Source organism: Macaca mulatta, chromosome X (assembly GCF_049350105.2).
Source record: "Macaca mulatta isolate MMU2019108-1 chromosome X, T2T-MMU8v2.0, whole genome shotgun sequence".
Lineage (NCBI taxonomy): Eukaryota > Metazoa > Chordata > Mammalia > Primates > Cercopithecidae > Macaca > Macaca mulatta.
The window spans coordinates 124,917,896-124,928,415 of record NC_133426.1 but is presented as its reverse complement, the minus strand read 5'-3'; positions in this window follow the sequence as shown (position 1 = coordinate 124,928,415).

Genomic DNA, 10,520 nt, shown 5'->3' with positions numbered 1-10,520 from the left:
GAAAAAAAAAAAAAAAGCAGAAAAAAAGCTGGAAGAAAATATGCCAAAAAGGGATTTGGGTCACCAGCTTATTTTTTTTCCTGCCTTTTTATACTTTTAAATTTGTTATACAATGAATAAAAATTACTCTTGTAGTCAGAAAAAGAAGCCTCTTCTCTAATGCTATTGGATGACCTATACTCCACTGGCCAATATTTCTACTGCACAAACAGGCTGGGTGATTTATGTAGGGGTGGGGATTCCAGAAGCATAAGGTTTTAGAGTGATCGCCCAAGTTAGGCCACAGGGGCAGAATAGCAAAAGAGTTTCTAGAGAAATACTGAAATCCCTTTGGGGCAGTCTCATTCTCATTGATTCTATTTTGGTTTTCACTTGCAAAAGAGTCCCTTGATTCCCTTCTGACATCACCTTTGGAAATCTTTCCTGTATAAGGTGGCAAAATCTAGCCAGGCTGATTTAAATATTATAATACGGTTAACAGCTTCAACACAATGATAAAAAGGTCTGTTTCTCAAACAGAGGTAAGTAAACCTGGGGAAGAGAACAGGCTGGGAAAGGGGGTCGTGTGTAAAGCAACAAGGTGCATCTTCCTGGAGTTTCCATTTTACTAGACAATGAGTAATTTTATTATTATTATTATTATTATTTTTGAGACAGAGTATCACTGTGTTCCCCAGGCTGGAGTGCAGTGGTGTGATCTTAGCTCACTGCAACCTTCACCTCCTGGGCTTAAGCGATTCACCCACCTTAGCCTCCCGAGTAGCTGGGATTACAGGTGCATGCCACCACACTCAGATAATTTTTGTATTTTTAGTAGAGATGGGGTCTCACTATGCTGGCCAGGATGGTCTCGAATTCCTGACCTTAAGTGATACACCCATCTTGGCCTCCCAAAGTGCTAGGGTTACAGGCATGAGCCACCTTGCCTGGCTGATAATGAGTAATTTTAAATAGTATTTTTATATTAAAACGCATTTGGGTATGTTATGGAGCAGGAAGCAAACTTTGCATGGATTTTTGGAATAATACCTGTGAGTTCAACAAAATTGTGTGCTTACTGCATTCATACATTTGTGCTTTGGGATACTTCTGTGGAAAGATGTGGAAAGTGCAGAAGGGCATCCCTTTGCTTCTTTGTTAGGTAGGCATTTGATTCCTCCCAGTATCTGAATGATTGGGTTATTCCCAGAATATCTCTTTCCAATTGCTCAGGGGACCCCAGGGGGGTTAACTGAGAATAAGATCCGTTTTATTTAACAACTCAAGATTTATTCACCATGACTAAGTAAATGGGCAGTAATAATTTCTTTTTTCCTCTCAAAGCTCATGTAATCCGTTTTTCTCCTTTGCCTACTTGGTTTGTGTCCTAGAGTTTTTGTGCAAGACTGGATGATGTATTTCTATTCAACTTTATTTGATGATGCCAGAATCAAGTGTCATTAGGGAGATCTTTCTTATCAAGGCTTTCCAGATACCATCTATGATTTTAGAGTCACACCTAAATTCTAGCGTGTAGGTTCCTCTTCCCGAATCTCTTAAAAAACTTTTGTCCTTTTGTAATATTTTGTTCCAAACCCTAGTGTGACCTCTGTTCTCCAAAGTGATTGCAGGACATTTCCTTTTCCTTGTTTTTTTTTTTTTTTTTTTCTTCAGGCTGGAGTGCAGTGGCACGATCTCGGCTCACTGCAACCTCTGCCTCCCAGGTTCAAACGAGTCTCCTGATTGCAGGACATTTTTGACAAAACTGTGAAATGCTCTGAGATTCTCGAAAGAGAGATGAGTCATGTAATACTCTAACAGAAACAGGGATCCATTTATTCATCCATGATTTCAACAACATTTATTGAATGCCTGCTACATACTAGGCACCGTCCTAGATGCGGGGGATTCAATGATGAGCAAAACCTGACACTATCCCAGCCCTCAAGGAGCTCATATCCAGTACAAGAGATAGGTCTTAAATCAGTTAGCCACAAATGCATGAATAATTATAATCAGAATAACGTAAACAGGACTTCACAGCCACCTCAACTCTACTCTGGTGTATGGACAAGAGTTCTAGAATATTGGATTCTTATTCTCATTTCTTCCTTCTCCCTAGGGAATTATCCATCTGCACTCTCTGTTATGCAACTTTGTAGTACATGCCACCCAGCAGAGTTGGTGGAGTATATTTCCCCATTCCAGGAATTTGGGGCTTGGCCAGGTGTCCTATTTTGACCAATGGGCCAAAGTGGTAGCGTATCAGTTCTGAGCAGAGGCTTTAAGAAGCATCTTGTATTCCTGCTATCCACTAAAAGACAAGCATGCCACAGGTACCTACTTCCTTTTTGGCATGGGTCCTGAAATGAGAGATGGCATGGGTCCTGAAATGGAGCAGACCTGAACTTGAGCCTAGAAACCAGGCTGGCCAGGCGCAGTGGCTCATGCCTGTAATCCCAGCACTTTGGGAGGCCAAGGCAGGCAGATTGCTTGAGCCCAGAAGTTTGAGACCAGCCTGGGCAACATGGTGAAATCTTGTCTCTACAAAAAAGCAAAATATTAGCCAGGCGTGCTGGTGTGTGCCTTTAGTCCCAGCTACTCAGGAAGCTGAGGTGGGAGCATCACTTGGGAGGCCGAGGCTGCAGTGAGCTGAGATCGCACCACTGCACTTCAGCCTGGGACATAGAGTGAGATCCTGTCTCAAAAAATAAAATTGAAGAAAAGAAAAGAAGAGGGCCGGACGCAGTGGCTCACCCCTGTAATCCCAGCACTTTGGGAGACCGAGGCAGGTGGATCACCTGAGGGCAGGAGTTCAAGACCAGCCTGTCCAACATGGCGAAACCGCATCTCTGGTAAAAATACACAAGATTAGTCTGGTGTGGTGGCAGGTGCCTGTAATCCCAGCTACTCGGGAGGCTGAGGCAGGAGAATCACTTGAACCCCGGAGGTGGAGGTTTCAGTGAGCTGAGTTTGCACCACTGCACTCCAGCCTGAGCAACAGAGGGAGACTCCGTCTCAAAAAACAAACAAAACAAACAAACAAACAAACAAAAACAGTACGAAGAACTCCATATACTCTCTTTACTCAGATTCAGCTATTATTACCATTATGGCTCATTTGAGCATGCTCTCTCTCTCTGTATCCATCTATTTGAGATTAAGTTTCATGATTTATGACCCCTAAAGACTTAAGTCGCCCAGGCTGGTGTGCAGTGGTGCAAACATGGCTCACTGCAGCTTTGACCTCCTGAACTCAAGCGATCCTCCTGCCTGTATATTTTGAAGACTAGCAATATTATTTTACATAACCACAGTACAGTTAACTTCAATTTAATATTGATATAATAATTTTTTCTTATCTACTGTCCATATTTCCATTTTATCAGTTGATCCAATGATGTCCTTTATAGCATCATCTCCCCCCTCCAAGATCCAATCTAGGATCTGGTATGCATTATCTGTCATGTTGCTTTAATCTCCTTAAATCTGGACACATTTCTACAGTCTTTGTCTTTTTGTTGTTGTTGTTTTTTGAAATGGGGTCTTAGCTGGAGTGCAGTGGTGCAATCATGGCTCACTGCAACTTTGACCTCCCAGGTTCAACTGATCCTCCTGCCTCAACATTGTGAGTAGCTGGGACCACAAGTGCGCACCGCCATGCCTGGCTAATTTTTAAATTATTTGTAGAAGTCTTGCTATGTTGCCCAGGGTGGTCTCAAACTCCTGGGCTCAAGTAATCCTCCCACCTTGGCCTCCCAAAGTGCTGGGAGTACAACTATGAGCCATCATGCCCGGGCTTTGTCTTTTTTAAAATTTATTTTTAATATTATTATTATTATTATTATTATTGTAGATTAGGAATCCTGCTATGTTGTCCAGGCTGCTCCTGAACTCCTGGCCTCAAGTGATCTTCTCGCTTCAGCCTCCCAAAGGGCTAGAATTACAGGCGTAAGGCACTCCACCAGGACAGCTTTGTCTTTTATAACATCACTGTTTTTTAAGAATATAGGCCAGGCACAGTGACTCACGCCTGTAATCCCAGCACTTTGGGAGGCCGAGGTGGATCACCTGAGGTCAGGAGTTCAAGATCCGCCTGGTTAACATGACAAAGCCCCATCTCTACTAAAAATACAAAAATTAGCTGGGCGCGGTGGCGGGTGCCTGTAATCGCAGCTACTCAGGAGGCTGAGGCAGGAGAATCACTTGAACCCAGGAGGCAGAGGTTGCAAGATGGCACCATTGCACTTCAGCCTAGGTGACAGAGTGAGACTCCATCTAAAAAAAAGAGAGAGAGAAAGAGAGATAGAATATAGTCCTCTTTTTTTTTTTTTTTTTTTTTAAATAGTGTTTCTTACTTGGAGTTTCTTTGGTGTTTCCTCCTGATTAGATTCAGGTGATGCATTCTCAGCTAGAATACTACACAAATGTTTCTGGGTCTTTCTCAGGGTGTCAAACCAGAGGCACATATTATCCATCTGTCCCACTGGTGATATTAATTTCGATCACTTGGTCAAGGTGATGTCCAGTTTCTTGACTGTATAGTTATTCCTTTTGCTATGCAATTAACAAGAAGTCAGTGGGGTAATACCTTTTTTTTTTTTTTTTTTTTTTTTTTTTGAGACAGAGTTTCGCTCTTGTTGCCCAGGCTGGAGTGCAATGGCGTGATCTCAGCTCATTGCAACCCCTGCCTGCCCGGTTGAAGTGATACTCCTGCCTCAGCCTCCTGAGTAGCTGGGATTACAGGCACCCGCCACCACGCCTGGCCAATTTTTGTATTTTTTAGTAGAGACAGGGTTTCACCATGTTGACCAGGCCGGTCTTGAACTCCTGACCTCAGTTGATCCACCCGCCTCGGCCTCCTAAAGTGCTGGGATTACAGGCGTGAGCCACCATGCCTGGCCAGTGGGGTAATACTTTAAGAACATGCAAATAGCCTACTTCTCATCTAAATCCATTGATGACTCTTGTCTGAACCAATATTTACTATGATGGTTGCAAAATATTGATTTTCCAACTCTAGCGCTTCTTCCACATTCACAATTGAATTCTACTGTAAAGTTCTCTCCCTTCTTCATTTTATTTATTTAGCTATTTTTTAATCTATTATTGGTATGAACTTATATCTTTACTATTTTTTTTTTTTTTTTTTTTGAGACGGAGTCTTGCTCTGTCACCCAGGCTGGAGTGCAGTGGCCGGATCTCAGCTCACTGCAAGCTCCGCCTCCCGGGTTCACGCCATTCTCCTGCCTCAGCCTCCCGAGTAGCTGGGACTACAGGCGCCCGCCACCTCGCCCGGCTAGTTTTTTTGTATTTTTTAGTAGAGACGGGGTTTCACCGTGTTAGCCGGGATGGTCTCTCGATCTCCTGACCTCGTGATCCGCCCGTCTCGGCCTCCCAAAGTGCTGGGATTACAGGCTTGAGCCACCGCGCCCGGCCTACTATTTTTTTTAACATGTCCTAATTCATTACTGTATTTAATTATTTTGAATCTCAATTTTCCCAGATTTGGCCCATGGTCCCTTCAAGGTGGTACCTGTCCTTGTGACATACCACCATCATTTATTTTGAGCACTTCCTTAATTTCTGGCATAAAAATATGCTCCAGGCTCACCTTGTGCTTACCTTGCCCAGCCCTGGAATCAGCCATTCTCTAACAAGCTCTGGTACACTAAGATCTTTCAACTCCAGCTTACAGCTGTATCACGACACGGTAGGTCAGCCCTGAAAACACCAAGGCTACGTTTGTGGGATCTTCATGAAAAGCTGTCTTTTGGGTACAGGATATTTTCTGGGAAGTAATGGGAAACAAAATTGGTCAGAAAGTTGGCCAGAGAGCTAGAATTTTCTGTGGCAAGCAAATCGGAATCAGTGAAGGTTCCTGATCAGAATTCTTGACTGGAAATTCTAGTACAAAGAATGGGAAAAGGGTGTGCTCGAAGATTGATTTGGTAGAGACTGGATGTATTAGTTGGGGACATACAGTCTGGAGGAGGCAAGTATATACAGTTATCCCTCGGTATCCAAAGGGAATTGTTTCCAGGACCCTCATGGGCACCAAAATGCATGGATGCTCGTGTCTCGTATATAAAATGGTGTAGTATTTGTATAACGTATGTACATCTTCCTGTATATGTATTTTTTCCGAGGCACAGTCTCATTCTATTACCCAAGCTGGAGTGCAGTGGAATGATCTCAGCTCACTGCAACCTCTATCTTCCGGGTTCAAGCACTTCTCCTCCCTCAGCCTTCCAAGTAGCTGGGATCACAGGTGCGTACCAGCATGCCCGACTAATTTTTGTATTTTTAGTAGAGACAGGGTTTCAACACGTTGGCCAGGCTGGTCTCAAAGTCCTGGCTTCAAGTGATCTGCCCACCTTGGCCTCCCAGAGTGCTGGGATTACAGGCGTGAGCCACCGGGCCCGGCCTTCCTGTATACTTTAAATCATCACTACTTATAATACCTAATACAATGTAAATGCTATGTAGATACACTCTATTGTTAAACATTTGTATTACTTTTTATTATTTATTGTCATTTTTTCCTTTTATTTTAGAATGTTTTTGATCTGAGGTTGGTTTAATCCATGGATGCAGAACCTGAGGATATGGATGGTCAACTGTGCTTGATCTCCTTATATTAATTAAAAAGAAAATTCTGTAAAACACCTCTCTCATAATTCCTATGTATAACATAGGAGCATAACAGCTAAGACAAATGAAACCAACTGAAATCCCAGTTTTATTCTTGTCCATGTAGTATCAATTTCTTCTGCCAACGTTATTTTTTGTGTTTTGCCAGCAAAGAATACAAATAGCTGGTTTGAGCCTCATCTCCTTTCCCTGGCCACCCTCTAGTGGAGGTGAAATGAAATTATACAATGGCCTACACACAGCAAGCCTAGAGGGAAAAAGAAACAGCTATAGGTAAATTAGGTGGTGAAATCACCACAGTTAGAGTTGGAGGGATTGAAATATCTTTGTGTCCAATCCCTTATTTTGCAGAGAGGGAAACTGAGGCCCAGGGAGGGGGAAGCTATTTGCCCAAAGTCATAAAGCTAATGGCAGAGCCAGAACACACTCTACTCCCTGATATGCAGCATCATTTTGAAGAAATTTTTAAAAACTTTTCTATTAAAAAGCCCATTTTAATTCATAAGAATTGACTTAATTTTTGTAATATTTTTTCACCTTATATATATTTTATATATAAAGATATTTACATATATTATATATATATATTTCAGAACTTTACTTTCAGGAATAGGGATGGACAGTTAGTAGTTATTTCAAAATATCATACATCTCACTCCATTCCCAATTATTTTCAAAATTGTTGAAAGAAAAAGTGATCAACAAAAAACTGTCATCCAAAGAAATGGAAGTTGAGGGGGATGGACTTGATCCAAATGATGGTTCTGTGACTTCAAATGAATTTTTATGCAGTTCTGAATGTGGGACAGGGTTATAAGAGATAATTGCTTAACGCAGTGGTCCCTAACCTTTTTGGCACCAGGCACCAGTTTTGTGGAAGACAATTCTTCCATGGATGGTAGGGTGGGGTGGGGTGGGGTGGGGAATGATTTTGAGATGAAATTGTTCCACCTCAGATCATCAGGCATTAGATTCTCATAAGGAGTGTGCAACCTAGGTCCCTCAAATGCACAGTTCACAATAGGGTTAATGCCCCTATGAGAACCTAATTCCACTGTTGATCTGACAGGAGGTAGCGCTCAGGCGGTAAAATGCTCACCAGCCTGCTGCTCACCTCCTGCTGTGCGGTCAGTTCCTAATGGGCCATGGACATTACCAGTCCGTGGCCCAGCAGTTGGGGAGCCCCAGCTTAAGGTCTACAATACACAGGCCCTCTAGGTGTAAATTCAGAAGTTACTGTCCTAAGTAGTGTACACCAGTTTAAATAAAAGACCTGAAATGGAGATCGCGCCACTGCACTCCAGCCTGGGCAACAGCGTGAGACTCCGTCTCAAAAAAAAAAAAAAAAAAAAAAAAGACCTGAAATGTCTTTTTACCTGCTGATGTGATGGAGCTGGGAGGATTTTGGTACCTTTTTTTTTTTTCTTTTTTTTTGTGAGACAGAGTCGCACTCTGTCGCCCAGGCTTGAGTGCAGTGGCACAATCTCAGCTCACTGCAAGCTCCGCCTCCCAGGTTTACGCCATTCTCTTGCCTCAGCCTTCCGAGTAGCTGGGACTACAGGCGCCCGCCACCACGCCCAGCTAATTTTTTTGTATTTTTTTAGTGGAGACGGGGTTTCACCATGTTAGCCAGGATAGTCTCGATCTCCTGACCTCGTGATCCTCCCGCCTCGGCCTCCCAAACTGCTGGGATTACAGGCGTGAGTCACCATGCCGGGCCGGCCGGTACCTTTTTAATGAATAATGACGACCTTCCAAATGATGTACTGCATTGTTGTTAGTGTATCTGACAGCTATCTTGTTGATTTGCAATTTGGTTTAGCAATATAAGCTGTCATATTGCTTTATGAGGTTTGTATTTAATAACAGCACTAGCAATTTCCAGTTGTGTCCCACTCAATCCTTTTCATACTCAAGATTTTATCCTCAAACTAATCCTGGGAAGGAATTGTCCTCCAACTTCTACCACTCTGGTCCAGGACACTATCATTTCTTGCGTGGATTACTGCCCATTTTCCTAGCTGCTTGCTCAGCCTCTGGTCTTACCCATTCTTGACACCCTCTGCCCACCCCACTCTTCACATGAGAGCAGCCCATTGCTCTCAGAACAATACATGACGGCTGAGTGTGGTGGCTCACGCCTGTAATAATCCCTGCACTTTGGGAGGCCAAGGCGGGCAGATCGCCTGAGGTCAGGAGTTCGAGACCAGCCTGGCCAACATGGTGAAATCCCGTCTCTACTAAAAATACAAAAATTAGCCGGGTGTGGTGGCGGGAGTCTGTAATCCCAGCTACACGGGAGGCTGAGGCAGGAGAATCGCTTGAACCTGGGAGGCGGAGGTTGCAGTGAGCCGAGATTGTGCCACTGCATTCCAGCCTAGGTGACAGAACGAGACTCCTTCTCAAAAAAAAAAAAAAAAAAAAAAAAAAGGAGAACAATGCGTGAAAGCTCAAAGGACCCAGACCCAGCTTACCTTATGCCAGTCCTCCTCGTCCTTCATATTCTACCCCAGTGGTCTTCAACGTTTGTTGCTCAACATAATTCCTGACATGTTTTAAAATTGACATCTAAACTTTTACATCATAAATTAAAATACTGGAGAGAATGCAATTGTGGCATTTTGTAAATATTTTAGAAGAAATCCTACATTACTTTTGGAATCTTACTGCCCTAGGAGTTTTCTTTTTAAAAATAACAACTTCATTAAGATATATTTATCATACCATAGGGCTCATATCATATCAATTTGACAGCATAATTCCTCTAAAAAACATGAAGACAAGCTCCTTAACAGTTGGAGGCTATACATCATTCTCTTTTCTTTTTGAACATGTAAGTCCATTCCTCTTCCTCCACAGATTTTTATTCTAATATTTTGTATTCTGAAAGTGATTATATAGATCATCTTGTCATACTTCCTTGCAGCAAATAATCAGATACACATGTTAAACTTGAAATGATTTTTAATTTTGTCACCACAATGCTCTAAAATGTTAACACTTTTCTTCTGAATTAAAATAGCTTTACAGATGATTTGTTTATAAGTTATATTATTAGACAATCAACAAAAATGTAACTTTTTTTTTTGAGATGGAGTCTCGCTCTGTTGCCCAGGCTGGAGTGCAGTGACGCGATCTCAGCTCACCGCAACCTCTGCCTCGTAGGTTCAAGCGATCTCCTGCTTTAGCCTCCCAAGTAGCTGGGATTACAGGTGCATATCACCACACCTGGCTAATTTTTGTATTCTTAGTAGAGACAGGGTTTCACCATGTTGGCCAGGCTGGTCTCGAACTGCTGACCTCAAGTGGTCCGCCTGCCTTGGCCTCCCAAAGTGCTGGGATTATAGGCATGAGCCACTGTACCTGGCCACAACAATTTTAATCAATAATTATTAAGCATGAGGAGTACATTTTTATTGGAAACACAGCTCTAAAGTGTATGGGGCCATTTTTAGTTCATGTTTCTGTGGATTACTTTTACTGCTGGAAGACAGGGTTCGACATCAACTTTGTTCCTATTTTTCTTTTCTTTTATAGATATAAGCATTGAGGAACCTCATTCACAAATTTAAATAGATGAGAATGGAATTTTTTTATAGCAATGCCACCCATTTCTTTGAACCCTTTCCAAGTTACATATAAAAAAGTATTCTATGATCAAAGTTATTTTTAATGATTAGCTGGCAATTAAGTCCTCCTTCAATGTTACTGAAAGCAATGAATTAGAAACCACTTGACTGGGAAAAAGACATGCTATCCCATTATCAGAGTATCACTAATTTTCTCAGCACCAACACCAATATGTTGGATTGTCCTTCTATTTATATCTCTGGAGGTTCTCACACCCTGTGGCAATGCTCCATACTAACTTTTGGGATGGGCGAGAA